The sequence below is a fragment of the Phyllostomus hastatus genome, unplaced genomic scaffold, assembly GCF_019186645.2.
Source record: "Phyllostomus hastatus isolate PE091 unplaced genomic scaffold, TTU_PhHast_1.1 phas_scaffold_78, whole genome shotgun sequence".
In the NCBI taxonomy this organism is placed as follows: domain Eukaryota; kingdom Metazoa; phylum Chordata; class Mammalia; order Chiroptera; family Phyllostomidae; genus Phyllostomus; species Phyllostomus hastatus.
The window spans coordinates 105,803,721-105,819,434 of record NW_025334041.1 but is presented as its reverse complement, the minus strand read 5'-3'; the positions used below and the strand labels follow the sequence as shown (position 1 = coordinate 105,819,434).

At 44.0% G+C, this 15,714-nt stretch overlaps 1 protein-coding gene across 1 annotated transcript in view; it reads left to right on the top strand.

Annotated features, from left to right (window-relative positions):
- The window catches only part of PRKCE (protein kinase C epsilon), a 471,868-nt gene that overhangs the window by 250,764 nt on the left and 205,390 nt on the right, over positions 1–15,714 (top strand). The gene's annotated exons all lie outside the window — the stretch shown is intronic.

Genomic DNA, 15,714 nt, shown 5'->3' with positions numbered 1-15,714 from the left:
TCGTACCAGGGAATATGTATGTGGAATGGCAGCTGCTGAAATTCCGACAGCCTCTGAGAAAAATTGTGTCCAAGGATTATAGAAAATAAAAATGAATAAGGTACAATTGCATAAAAAGAGTGAACAAGGCCCTCTTAAAAGAAAAGAAGGGAGAAACACAATAGTTGACCTAAATTGAGTGCTTACTCTGTGCCCAGCACTGTTTTATAAGTGTTGCATGTAATAGCTTGTTTGTTCCTCACCACAGGCCAGGGAGTGATTTGCTATTATTGTCCCTTTTTCCCAGATTGAGAGACTCGGTTACAGTTAGTTGGGTCACCTGCCTAAGGGTAGCCAGCTAGTAAGGAGTGGTGCCAGGGTAAACTGACAGGAAGGTCCCGGTGGCCAGAGCCCCTGGGTCCACCGTCTCTGCTGTGAGCAGCTTCATGCAGTTACCCTACATGCTGGTCAAATGTCATCGTGACCACACGTGGTATTCCACACAAAGCTGAAGTTGTATAATGCCACGAGGCCACCGCCCCAGCACCGTCCTTGTTTGGTATCTCCTCCTGGAGTGGTGCCTGCTGGCTTTCAGAAATGGCTCAGGACACACTTGTTGCCTCGGACTGAACTGATTTGGATGCATAATAAAGGGAGGCAGTTAAACTGATTTCTAGACAATTTTTGGTATTTGGTATTCTGGTAGTTGGTGGGCATAGAATTATAATTATAAATACTATTTATCCATATGATCCTTATATAAGGATAATGAACTAAGGTTTAGATGAGATTACAGATGGGCAGGTGCTCTGAGGGCTCAAAATCAAATTTTCCCTACGTGGGGGCATTCTTGCTCACTGATGATCTGATGTTCTTCTAGGAGGTCAAGTTGAAAGATCTGGGGTGGAGATGGCAGAGTGTCTATTGACATCAATTTGAGGTGGTCTGACTCTGGGGAACCGCTGTAGCCTGTATGATTAAAATCCATAGAACTGGTTCGACACACAGACCAGTTTAAACCTATGACAAAGGAGCTTCTGTCCCTGAGGACCTCTCTAGATTAATGTGAATTGGTTTTCCTATAGTTTCCATTGCCCAGCCTTCAGGCAAGAAGCTTGTAAATCAGACAACAGGGAGAACAGACTCCAGTCTCTTGATTCCCTTTTCCTGCGGCCTTGCCATGCCCCCCTTGGCGATTTCACATTGCTCCATGCATTGGCCTCTCTCTACATCCAGTTCAGCTTTTCTCCAGAGCAGACTCCTTGATGTATCTTATCACAGTGTTGATGCTACAGCTCCAAAGAAAGGTAGAACTTCCTCCAGACAGCTGTTTCCTCATTTGTTCTTCACAAGAACCCAGTGGGGAACAGGGCAAGTACTATTATCCTCCTCTTTAGAGACAAGGCCTGGGAAGCATTTTTCATGGTCCCAGAGCTGGTTGGCGGTTGTCTGCTCTCCAGCCCGGGTATCCTAGGTCTAAAATCACTACATGCTCCCTGACCCTGTATTTTTGTTTTATTCTTCACGGCATCTGGTAAAGCTTGAGTTCCTTAAAAATCTGTCAGATAATGGTTTCACAAATCCCTGTTCTCTTTCCTGTTGTGTTTAGTGTGATTCAGCGGGAAAGAGCTGGACGGGGGCCCCAAAAGTCTTTGTACTGGCTCAGCTGCTGGCTGACTATGAGGCCGTTCTAAAGTCAAGTCCCCTCATGCCCTCAAGGAGTGTGGAGTCCAGAGAGGGAGACAGAGGAGTTAGAAGTTAAGTGCAAGGAAGTGCTTCAAGTTCTCTGGAGGGGTCCTCTCTGGAACTGTAGCCTATTTGAATTTCTCCTGTTACTTCTGAACAACCCGCCACCCACGCCCTTCCCACTGCCTGTCTTTGTTAAACCCTTCCTCCTGGGCTGGTCTCTGCCTGGCAGCTGGCTGACCACAATGCCTCCAGCTCAGACCTGACCTTACCACCAGGTAAGAGCCTCTCTTTAATAGAGACACATGAGCCGAGCTGATCCTCCAGCTTGTGTTGCTAAGCAGCTTGGCTTTTGGTTGCCCGGAGATTATCGTGGAGTGCAGACCACACTGAAAACGTGTGTATCTCACCCGGCCCTGGGATGTGCTTGAACACTTAAAGAATCACCAGACCATTCTCTTACAGCTCTGATTTTGTGATAAATCCCTGCAACTTGAGGATACATCCTCCACGTATTAGTTATTGGAAATAATAAGTGCACAAAGATCATGTTCCAATATCCCCAGATTTACAGGGATCGGCAATTCTTTTTTCAGGATCAAAGGGGGGAAGATACCACATGCCTTCTGTAAAGTAGGATAAAGGAAAGCAACAGAAATTGAGCTTTTGTGCTTATAATGGAGGGGAGGAAAGTGGTGCTTTTCAGTTTTCCTTGGAGTGTTTATTTGTATGGGGAGAAACAATTAGAGGCCTAGGCCTCGCTGAGTGGAGAGCATTTCAGAAAGTTCCTGTGGGAGAGACTATGGCACTGAAGGTCTTTTAGGAAATGGAGAAATGACAGGTCCCTGGCCCCCCTCAGTGATGCTGGGATGCGTTTACCTCTTCTTCAGCTTTTGACAGCTTTCAGATCTGGAGGCAGGGGTGCTGGGTAATTTGGGCAGAGTGAACCAGTCATTCTGTGGGTGCCCAGAACAGCATCCGGGTGGGCCAAGCCATGGGCCCAGGCCCTGGAGTCTCACAGTGTGGTCTGGAGAAGGGAGGCCCAGTGGGGTCAGTAGTTCCTGTGACTCTGGCCTGTAAACTGTTGTTTTTGACACTGGCGTTTGAGGTAGACCAGAGCCCAGGGACATCTCCAGTTTCCATCAGCCAGCTGAGGGTGTTTGTTGCCTTTATTGGGTTCTCAGCCCCGTTTCAGACACTGAGGCAGATGCGAGGTACAAGACTTGAGGTGTCTTCCCCCAGACGCGTTCCACATGGGGAACAGTGTGTGCTGGGGTATAATTAAGCGCTGACTTCTGTAGCACAGCCTCATGAGGTGGGCACGCAGAGCAGGGAGGGAGCTCTCCCTGAGGCTTCAAGGGGCTTGAAGACTCCATGGGGGGTCAGGCTGGAGCTGGCCTTGGAGGATGGATTTCTATGAGCAAGGGTAGCAGGGGAGACGGGGAAAACTCCAGGCAGGAAGAGCCTTGTTAAGCAAAGGTGAAGTGGCTGGACTGAGCTTGGAATGTAATAGGAATGTGTGGGAACCACACTCACCAGAGCTCAATATTGTTAGGTGCAGTGGGCAGTGCAGGGAGAAGGGTTTATTGGAAGTTTGTAGAAGAGTGGCATGAATAAATTAACATCGAAACATGAGTTTGTATGTGCTAGGCTCCTTCGGGGGGTGGGGTGTATACATGCATACAGGGTTCAGTACAAATAATGCCCCTTTTTAATCTAAAAAATCTTTTTTTACAAAATCACAAGCATGTAATTCTGCAACATAACAATATCACACTTAACCACACTCACATAGGTGTTACTTCTGTCGGACCCTGTATATGGAGAGGGAGGGAGAGAGAGAGAGACAGAGAGACAGAGAGACAGAGAGACAGAGAGCGCGAGCGTGAGCTCTCCCTCCACAGGTCTTCCCAGTGAACAAATGGGCCTAACCCACTGGGCCACATTCTCTCTTCTTCTGTGACTTACGTCTGTCACGGACGTCCATGGGAACCTCTGCTTGTGGGTGGGGAATGGGCAGTGGCATGGACTCTTCATCCCTGGCCTGGCCCTTGAGTTGCTAAGTAATTCGTTTCTTGGTCATTGTAACAAAGGGAAACAAATATACTTTTGTTTGGGGAGAGGTAAAACAAATAGATCTCCTGCCAGAAGAAAAATCGTGATGCCACATCTGAGGCTTTCTTTACCAAGCCAGTCATTTTTGCGTAATGGGAAGATGAAGGGCTGAGGGCGAGGAGATACTAAGAAAACAGTGGTTGTTGGGGTGGGTTGAAAGGGGCATTCTTCACTGTCGTGGGCGTTCTGTGAAGACCGGATAGCAGGGAAGTTGGGACGCTGTCCCCGCCCAGACTGGATCTGGGCTCTGCCACTTCCCACTTCCCAGTTCCCAGAAGCGGGACCTCAGGTTAGTTGTTTAACTCACTGGGGAACATACTAGCACCTACCTTCCTGCCTCCTCAGGTTGTCACAGTGCTTAACAGGGTGTATGCACGTAAAGTGTTTGGACAAGCACTTGGCCAATAATACGTGCTCAGTAAACAATTACCTAGAGATATTATGGCTCTGTTGCTGGCCTCAGACACAGCGCTGAGGGCAGAGACGGTGGAGCCGGTTCCCAAAGCCAGGCCTGGCTATGCAGAAACTAGCAGAACTCTGGATGCCTCCGGGCTCATTAGCCAGCGGGGATGTGGGCTGCTCTGAGCACAGAGGACAAGGCACCAGCCTGAGGGGCCTATGGCACTCAGGGCTGAGCAGCCAAGACTTCTCGAGTAGATTCGGTGAGGGGAAACTGAGGAACACTGAAGAGGAGTAGGGCAGCTGGCGCCGGCCTGGGTGGGCAGGGTGTTTTAAAGGTACCCAACCCAGCCTCAAGGGTAAACTTGCTAACATCGTAAAGTAGAGAAATATCTGGGGCCTCATATCGGGCAAGCAGCACTTGAGGACTATTTTTTAAGATGTCCAGTTTCTCATTTTTGAAACATACGACTTATACCAAAGGGCGAAAATTTTCTCCTTTGCTTCCTGAAAGGCCCCATATGCTGCTAGCAAATTGTCCTGATACTCATTTCCCCTGACCTCTCCAAGCATCCTTCATTTTTATTATCACTTATTATCAGTAGGTGTTCGCTGTGTACCTAAGATATATCCAGCTCAGCTTTGAACCTGCAGGAGAGTGCTGGAGCGTCAGCTCAGGGAGCTCGCGGGATGCTCAAGGATCACTTAGGCTGAGGGTTAGTTACTCTTCTCGAGAGCTAAGATTGGTGATGCTGATGCTGATGAGAGAAAGCTGCTGTCAGTCATTGTGGGCTGGGGAAACTTCAGCAGACTTCCGGGACCAGGCGGGACTGGGACAAGGACTTCAAGGGTTCCCATAAGCACACAGAATATGGGGGCTGACATTTCTGGCCCCGATGCAGGGGTCCCCCTAGGGAGGGGTTCAGTGGCAAATCAAGACTGATTTAGGTGGGTGGAATCAGATTGGGAAAATTCATTGGGGCAGGAGATTAGATCTCTTATTACTACCCACTTTTGGTTGGGAGTTTCTAGAAGAAAATCGTGCCAGTTTCTCTGACATCCCAGGAAACTGGGGACTTGCATCTAACAGACCTGTGTGGTATAAATAACTCAGAAATTCTGACAAATGACAAGGTTGGCAGGCATGAATTTTCGGTCTGCTGCTCAGCAGCTGATTGAGGTTGCTGGGGCTTGCAATGATGTGCATGGAAACTTGGCTGGCTAATTCTGAATTCTCCTTTCCCCAGGGCCCTGGCCAAGGGCACGTGGGGCAGAGGGGTTATCACTCCTTGTTTCAGGGCAGCAGCCACACATAACCACTTTCTTCAAAGAAAAGCCTGGCACAAATAAATTTCCATTGCACAGCAGCTCAGCAAGGAGCCAGGGAATTCAGTGAGTCATGTGAGTGCCCACGTCCCACAGACTCTCTGTTATGATGAGGATGATGGAGGTGGTGGTGGTTGCTGCTGCAATGATGTTGGTGACAACAGTGGTGGTGGCAGTGACAATGGTTGTGATGATGGCGGTGGTGGTGATGATTATGGAGGCAAATGTGGTGGTGATGATAGTGGCGGTGGTGACGGTGGTGAAGGAGAGGAAACCTTGTACTTATAAATTATTGGCAGATGACAGAGCTGTTCTGTACAGGTCATCTTATTTGAGCCTAAAGCAAAACCATGGGATAGACAGAGCAGGTATTGTTATCTCCACCTGAGATACCTGAGATTCAGAGAATTTACAAGCCAGTGTTTGCTTTACTTTATTTTATTTTATTTTTTAATCATTTCACCACTGCATCTTGTCAAGTGAGTATCAGATGAGTGGCAGGGACAGTCATGGCCAGGAATGTTCAGACAGAGAACGGCCCCCGTGGCCCGCAGGCACCAGAAAGGGTTTCCAGAAATAGAATGTTGGGAGTTATCGACATGTTCTCTATATGTTCTCAATAGAAATCATTCATGAAATGTATGAGTTGTAAATATTATCTCCCAATCTGTGGCTTACCTTGTCTTTTCTATCTGTGTCAGGGCACAAAAGTTTTTAATTTTGATGAAATCCCATCTATCAGTTTTTTCCTTTTATGGATTGTGTTTTGTTGTCCTGAGAACTCCTCACCCACCCCAAGATCTTGAAGTTTGTCCTGTGATTTCTCCTAGAGGTGCTATCATTTAGCTCTGAGATTTAGGTTTCTAATCCATTTTGAGGTAATTAGTATGTATAATGTGGCGTGAGGATTCAAGTTCATCATTGCCTATTCGGATGTTCAGTTACTGCAACACCAGTCAGGGAAGAGACCGCCCTTCTTTTGAAGGACCCTGGTCCCCTTTGTTGGCACCGAGCACCCAGATGTGGGATGATAGATTTCTGTGCTTCCAAGTCCCTTCCATCGCTGTGTGTACCCACCTGTGCACCAGTGTCACATTGTCTTAATTCCTGTGGCTGTAGTCAGTTTTGAAATTTAATATTATGAGGATTTATTTTTTTTTGGTCAAATTTGGTTTGGCTATTCTAGGTCCTTTGTTTGTCATATAAATTTTAGAGTCTGCTTGTCAGTTCCTACAAAAATGCCTGTGGGGATTTTGGTAAGGATTCATTTCAATTTAAAGATCAATTATTAAAAAGTACTAACTTGTTAATATTGGGTCTTTCAGTTCATGAACATGGAATTTCTCTCCATTTATCTAGATCTCCCTTAATTTTTCTCTGCGGTGTTTTGTGGTTTTTGATGTACGTGTCTTGTGTATTATTATTTGTTAAATCTACTCTTTTTTTTTAAGATTTTATTTATTTATTTTTAGAGAGGGACGGGAGGGAGAAAGAGAGAGAGAAACATCAATGTGCCGTTGCGGGGGCCATGGCCTGCAACCCAGGCATGTGCCCTTACTGGGAATCGAACCTGCGGTGCTTTGGTTCGCAGCCCGTGCTCAATCCACTGAGCTACGCCAGCCAGGGCCAAATCTACTCTTTATAGTTTACTCTTTTTGATGCTATTGTGAATTGAATTTTCTTTATTTCATTGCCAGGTTTTTCTTTGCTAGTAAATAGAAATACTATTTCTACAGTATGTATTTACAAATATATGATATTTCAATAATCTTAAATTACAGTACTTCTCTACATATATTTTTGTATAATCTATTTCAATTGATTTTTATAAATTGATCTTATAGCCTGCAGCCTCACTAAAGCAGTTTATTAGTTCTAATGTTTTTGAGACTTCTGCATGAAGCATCATGTGGTCTGCACATAAATGCAGGGTATCTTCTCCCATAATCCAGAGGCCTTTAATTTCTTTTTCTTTCTTTTTCCCCCTTCCCTTATTGCATCGACTGGAATCTCTAACACACCACTGCATAGAAGTGGCAAAAGCAGGCCCCTGATATTAGGAGGAAACCATCCAGTCTTGCCATGAAGAATGATGTTAGATATGGGCGTTGCATAGATTGTGGTAATCAGATTAATGAAGTTCTCTCCTCTCCTTAGCTTTTTGAGTGCTTTTTACTTTAAATCATAAATGGATGTTGAGTTTGTCAAATGCTTTATCTGAATCTACTGAGATGATTATTGTTTCTGTCCTTGATTCTATTATGGGATATTACATCCATTGCTTTTTGGATATTAAGCTAGCCTTATATTACTGAAGTAAAACCCATTTGGTGATGGCATGTAATTCTTTTTATATGTAACTGGTTTTGGTTTGTTATTATTTTTATATTTAATTTTGATTTCACATATGAGAGCTCCTCTGGTATCTGTCTTTTTTTGTTTGACTTATTTCACTTATAAAGTCCTCAAGACCCATCCGTGTTGTTGCAAATGGAAAGGTTTCATTCTTTTTTGTAGCTGAATAAATAAATAAATGCACACACACACACACACCCCAGTTTCTTTATCCACTCAGTGACTGGTGAACACTTAGGTGGTTTTTATATCTAGGCGATTATAAACAATGCTGCAGTGAACCTGGGGCTTGATATATCTTTTCAAATTAGCATTTTTGTGTTTTTATATCCAAAAGTGGAACTGCTGGACCACATGGTAGTTTTACTTTAATTTTTTGAGGAGCCTCTATACTATTTGCCATCACGGCTCCACCAATTCCTGTACCCACCAACAGTGCACAAGGGTTCTCTTTTCTCCCTATCTTTTGCAACACTTGTTATTTTTACCTTTTTGATAATGGCCATTGTAACGGTGTGAGATGATATTTCAGTATGTTTTGTTGCACATCCCTGATAACTAATGAAGTGTAGAGCACTTTTTCATGTCTCTGTTGGCCATCTGTGTGTCTTATGTAAAGAAATGTCTGTTCAGATCTTCTGTGCATTTTTAATTGGATCTTTTGGGATGTTTTGCTATTGAACTGAATGAGTTTTTAAAATATATTTTGGATATTAGTCCCTAATTAGATACATGATTCGCAAATATTTCTTTTTCCATTCAGTAGGTTGCCTTTTCATTTCGTTGATGGTTTCCCTTGCTGTACAGAAACTTTTTAATTTGATGTAGTTCCAGTTGTTTATTTTTGCTTTTGGTCAGATTTTTAAAAATGTTGCCAAAATGTGTGTCAGAGAGCTTGCCACCTGTGTTTTCTTCTAGGAATTCTGTGGTTTGTCTTACATTCAAGTCTTTAATGCATTTTGAATTGGTTTTTGTATACGGTGTAAGATAGTTGTCCAGTTTCATTTTTATTCACGTGGCTGTACAGTTTTTCAGCACCACTTATTGAAGAGACTTTTTCCAACTTCTGCTGTTAGTGGAAGGAAGAAAATAACAAAGATTAGAGCAGAAATAAATAAGAGACAAAGGAACATAAAAAAGATCAATGAAGCTAAGAGCTGTTTTTTAAAAAGATAAATAAAATTGACAAACCTTTAGTTAGACTTACCAAGAAAAAGAGATGACTCAAATAAAATCAGAAATGAAAAAGGGGTGTTACAACTGACATCACATAAACACAAAGGGTCATAAGGGACTACTATGAACAATTGTATTTATAACAACAGATTGGACATCCTAGAAGAAAAGGATGAATTCCTGGAAACATACAAACTACCGGGATTGACTAGTGATGAAATGACCAATTACTAGTAAGACGATGGAACCAGTAAGCAATAACTTCCCAACAAACCAAAGTCCAAGATCTGACAGCTTCACTGGTGCATTCTACCAAACATTCAGAGAAGAGTTAATACCAGTGCTTGGAAACTCTCCCCAAAAAAAAGAAGAAGAAGAAGAAGAGGAGAGAACTCTTGCAAACATGTTTATGAGGCCAGCATTATGCTGTTATGAAAACCAGACAGGGATGCCACAAGAAAAGAAAATAACAGACCAACATCCCTGGTGAATATAGATACAACAGTTCTCAACAAAATATTAGCAAAGCAAATTTAATAATACATTAAAAGCATTATACATGGTCAAGTGGGATTTATTCCAGGGATGTGAGGATGATGTGACATCCACAAATCAATTAACGTGATACACCACAGTAACAAAATAAAGGATAAAAATCATATGATCATTTCAATAGACATAGAAAAGGCATTCGACATAATTCAACATCCATGTATGATAAAAATTCTTGACAAAGCAGGTATAGAGAGTCGTGCCTCAGTATAATAAAGGCCATATATGGTAAGCACACAGGTAACGTACTCAACCTTGAAAAGCTGAAAGCTTTTCTTCTAAAATCAGGAATGAGACAAGGATGCCCGCCCTTGCCACTTCACTCAGTACAGTGTGGAAAGTCCTTGCCCAAGCAATTCTTTCCGTATTGGAAAGAAAGAAGTAAAACTGTCACTATTTATAGAGGACATGGTATTATATATAGGAAGTCATAAAAATTCCACCCACAAAACTAGAACTAATAAACAAATTCAGTGAAGTTTTAAGATATAAAATCAATACAAAAAAATCTGTTGCATTTCTATATACTAACAACAGACTATCAGAAAGAGCAATTAAGAAATAGAAATAGAATTTGGGCTTATAGGTTTGGGCTGGAAAATAGACACAGAATAAGGCGTTATATGTGTGTATGTGTGAGTGCGTGTGTATGGAGGGGCGTGTTGTTAGAGCAAAGGGATATTAAAATAAAGATACAATTTTTGAACCAACAAATTTAGTTGGATTTCCCTGGGTTTGGAACCTAGAGAAGGGAAGGAAATTAATATTTGTTGATCTCAGTGTGCCAGGCCCTGTGCTTTTAATATTAATTTTTTAAAAAATGCATCTAATTTTATCTCCACAACCTCCTTGAAGCAGGTATTATTATCACAGTTGAAAACAAGATGTGTAAACAGAATAAATACCTCCCTCAAGGTCATCTAATGAAGCTACATGAATCCAGGCCTGTCTGACCCAAAGGCCATCACTTTCTATGGCATCCCTACAGTGCCTAACCCCTCCCAGGCATGCTAAGCACTAGTCAGTAACTGCTGGTCCAGACACGCAGCCTGGGATGCATTACACAGGTCTGCAGCTCAGCCTAGGGGCATTGGAGAAGGGATTTCATCTCTAGCGCTCAAATACTTACCTCAGAGAGGCTGGGTCCTCTCTCCTGCAGTGGATTTGAACACTGGTCTTGCCATTGAATTGGTAAACAGCGAACTTCTGATAAATGCTGAGGAAGAATACAGCTTTATTTTTCTTTAACTTGAGGCAGATTTTTCCGTAGTGACTTCAGGCACTGTTTGAAATGTCCAAGGCTTCATTCGGTGTGTTTTCTGTGGTAACTATTGCCTGTTGCATCACCTGGAGGAGGAAGAAGAGGATGGATGGACCGAAGGGTCTCAATGTCCAAAGGCTTGCCTTCAATGAGCCCTGGACCTGAGGAAGGGTGTTTTTCTTTTGCACTCTAAGGTAGTACCCCTCTAAGGTAGCACTCAACTCCTTGGCTTCTAGGGTTCCCTCTCACCTCCCTCCAAGCCTTGCTAGGCTCTGGTTGTAGAGGAACTTAACTTGTTCCACGCTGTGACCTCTGAAGGAGGTAGCTGACAGTGCTCTCTGCAGACTTTGCCTGGGGAGTGTAATCATTGATTTTGGTTATGGTGCAGACTCATAACAATGAGGCTTTACATTTGAATGTAATGTTATACTCTTTTGGGCACATTCATTGTTCCATTTTAGTCCTTGTGCAACCCTGTATATAAAAGTGAGGGGAGATATTTATAACATAGGGATGTCGATCTTGAGAGAGGTGAAGTGTCTTCCCTAGGATACAAGGACTTGATGACAGAGGTGGGCCTAGGGCAAGGTTTTCTCATTCCCACTTCATGCTTTTCACTGCCTCCCATTGACAGTGCTGATGAGCTTTTTTTTTTTTTTTCCTAGAAAGGCCTGCAACCCGTATAGTAATGTGCACACCAGCATTAGACAAGTCTGCAGCGGATGGAGGCCCTGGGACATTTTGTGCCTGAGGTCAGCCACCTCGTCACCCCGCTCAGTGGCAATCTGGGGGCCTCTGTGTGGGTGCTCAGCTCCACCTGTCTGAGTTGTGCTTCTTGCCTTCACGTGCTCGCTGTAGGTGGAGCAGCCCTTTCCTAACTCGGCACAGTTCGGTTTGGAATAGTGCGTTCTTTCTGCTTTCCCCTTTTAGAAGGGATAGATTTAGCTCTGGCATACCAAATACAAACCCTCACTTCATCTCAAGAGCTCTCTTTCCATCCACCCCTCCTCGGGCAGGCTATTTACAGACTTGTCATCCCACCACGCGGGTCAACCTACCACTGAAATGAAAGGAAGGAAAGGCCCCGAGCCAACAAATTTGGGCAGATGAGCCTTATATAACACGTGCTAAAAATATGCAGCTAATTGGAATGGAAAAGCGAAAAATGCGTTGTGCTTAAGCCTTAGACTGAGAAATAAAAGAGTGACAGGGAAGTGATTTCTCCCAGCGGAAGATGCCCATATATAACTCACTTTACTCTTGTGCATACTCTCCACTTTGTGGCTTTTAACCATGCTCTCAAGTCCCACTCATCCTCCCATGGGGCTGAATTTAGGCAGCAGACACCGAGGGAGAAGCAGAGAGAAGATGCAGAAAGCTGGGGCCCCTTACGGCAAAATGAGACTGTCTAGGGGCCCAACCAGATGTTAGGATGGTAAAGAAAGTTCCCACTTCTGACTCCTGCCAAAGCCAGACACTTGGAAGACTCAAATTATCAAAGGTTCTTTCTGCCCTGCAATTTTTTTAACTTTAAGGATTTTTAAAAAATGGATGGGAATACTGTCTTCTTCCAGCTCCCTCTCTATCTGCCAGCCCTAACCCCAGGAACTTACTCTATCAGTTGAGTCTTCTCCTTCTCTCGAATCTTTCTTTGCTCTTTTCTCCTGAATTCTTCCCCCTGCCTACAATGTGCTCAGTCCTCCCTTATTATGTTGGATTGTGTGTGATTAGTGTGGAGGGTCTGCATTTCCTATAGTGCATGAGTACCCTGAGGTCAAGGCCTTGGTACAACCCAATGCCTAGCATAATGCCTGGTCCAAGGTGAGCACCAAATACCTGCTTGTTGAATAAATGGGTCATTTAGTGAACTCATGAATGAACAAACCAGAGCAGACATATTATGGTTTCTGAAAAATACCGTGTGAGAGATGAACTCTGCTCTCATTATTCAGGTCTGATGCTGTTCTCCTTTGGCACATCCATCCAGCTTATCAGTCACCTGATTACTGTTCGTGTGACACCCCACAATGAGGAGTCTAAAGATAGCTGAATTAGATGTCATGGAGTGACTTAGAAATAGAGGAAGGTTAGCTTCAGTGTTTGGAAAGCATGTGGGTTGATAAGGGACTTGGAGACGACCTGGTAGTACTGACCAGTTTAAAATGAGGAAATGGAGGCTAAAGGTGTTCAGAACATTTGACCAACATGCCTTGGTTCATTGGTGGTAGATCCGGGACAACACCCACTGGTTCACGCTAGCTGCTTGGTGGGTCTTACAGTTGTACAGCACATCTTCAGAACCTAAGTTCAGAGCCCTCCCCAGACACCACCTTGCCCCTTACTAGGGAGAAAGGGACCAAGACTGGTCCATGAGGCAGGGCATTTCCACATAGGTAGCTCCGAGGAAGGCTCTCACTGCTCACCCTCCAATTTGAATAGTTGTATTTGGTCTGTAGAGGGCATGGCAGTGTGGGTACTCCATAATGAACAGTTGCCTCATGGTTGGGGGGGTGTGTATACACAGAGTCCTTGTGTCCTCATTGTGGACACACACACACACACACACACACACACACACACACACACCCACACACACACACACACACACCCTTATATTTCTCCATCACTCACATGACTTAGTCCACCTAGAATCCACTTAATGCATCTGTTGTTTGTTTGCTTTTGTGCAACTCCAAAATTCGTGGCTGCCTAGAGCTGAGTCATGGGGATGAGAGGGCAGCCCATAACTTCCCATTGTGGGGCACCCTGGACATCTCTGCTGCACTCTTCTTGTGGCTTGGGGTTAAGGGCTTCCTTAGAGTCCGGGAGACAGTCCAGTGTCCTTCCAATAAATTCCCCTTGTGTGCTGAAGCTGCTTCTTCTAGTCCCTGTTACTTGTAATTGAGAGAATCTGAACTAAAGTCGGAAGAGAACAGATTCTTCACTTTTCAGATGAGAGAACAAAGCTCAAAGAGAGGAGGTTAGAGGCCCAGCAACTCACAGGCAGAGCCTGGCAGAAATTGAACTGGATCTCAGTCTTTGGATTCCCCACCCAACACCCACATCATCACCTCTGAGAATCCCAGCAGGGCCGAGAGCTCCCAGCATCCACCCCCGCTGGCAGCAGGAGCCTCGACGTGGGTGTTGAGTTAGAGGAAGGAGGGAGACTTGATGGAAAGGAGACCCGTGTAACAGTTAAATGTGGCATCAAGTACGTATTTGTACTTAGAAAAGTGCGATGTTTTTGATAACCAACCCCTGCCCTCACTGGGATATCAAGTTATTCAGAGTTGTGGAACTTAATACATGAGTTATGAAATTAATAAAGAGGCATCTGGCTCATGAAAAAAAAAACTTGTGGCTGCAAAAAGGATTCTTGCTGACAGATCATAAAGGCATGAGGTGCAATTTCCTAGGAGCTGGCTTCAGAAAGATTGGAGGAGCGGAAGCATGGAGAAGTATGCAGTTCTGCTTCCTGCCTTCCCTTCTCCTCAGGGTCAGAAGTGTACTCAGGGTTTAGGAGAAGAGAGCTACGATACTTGCCTGTGTGCTGCTGGCCACATTATTGTGCCCTGATGCCCTATTTCCTCAGCTTTATCTCAATTTATTTCATCCTCACACCGATTGTATGAGGTCACTCATATCCTCGCTCTGAGGTTGCTGAGCAGAGGCCAGACACATTGTATGACTTGTGCAAGTCTGTCATGCTTCAAAACCCAAGCTCTTTATATGAAAAAATACAATACAAATAATGTAATTAATGAAAAATAAAACAAGCTGTTTGTTTATTGTAAAGGTGCCCCTGGATAGATATTTTAATATATCTAAGTCCTTGCCTTAGATGATAACACATTTCATGTATTATAGCATTGTCATCTAGTTCTGATGTTATGCTGTATTGTTTTATGTGTATGTGTGTGTGCTGTGTACAATGTGAGCCTATGGCACACCTGACCCTGTGCTAGGTTCTGATTTATACTGCAATAGTATCACCAGAGTCCCTGTTTCAGGGAGCGTATAGTTAGAAGAAACACTCATTAGACAGTTAAGTAATAGAACAAGGCACCATGTGATTAGATGCCAAAATGAATGACAGAGGTGGTCAATGCCCTAACAATACATTCTGGTGCCATCAGCTCCTTGACCTAAATTGTCCCCACTCCTGATGGCTCCCTGATGGTGAGTTGCACTCTAAGTGAAGCTGCCTGCATTATTTCACTTCACCAATGTTCCATTACAGCTTAAGTTCCCCACCCTCTTGTGTCCTAAATATTCCATCATTGAATACTTTATTAACATGCAGTGCTACATATGACTGATTTTGTTCTTTTGTCCAGTCTTTGAATTTAAAGTGGCATATACATTGAATAATGCCTAGTCCCTAAGTGTACAAAGTGAATACACCATGTGGTCAGCATTCAGAGGAACTAGAACCTGACCATCTCCCTCCGTGCTGTTGTCTTGTCATACCCCCTCCTCTGGCCATCTTCACTTCGAAGATAATGATTTTCCTTGGTTTTGAACTTTAGATAAATGGATTCATGTGGCATATGCTCTTTTCTATCTGCTTTCTTTCCTCCAGCGTTATGTTTATGAGGTTGGCTCATACTTTTGTGTGTGGATTGTTCATTTGCATTGCTGTGGGACAGTCCACTGTGGGAATATATCTATCCATTCTACCAGTGGCTGTGCCCAGGCTAGGGCTAGTACAAATAATGCTGCTCTGAATGTTCTACTTCACATCTTTGGGTGAACAAATGCACACGTGGGTGTTGCACGCACACCCGGGAATGGGATTGCTGAGTCATGAGGTTGCAGCTGTTCAGCTTTAGTGAACAGTGTTCCGAAGCGGCCATCCTGACTGA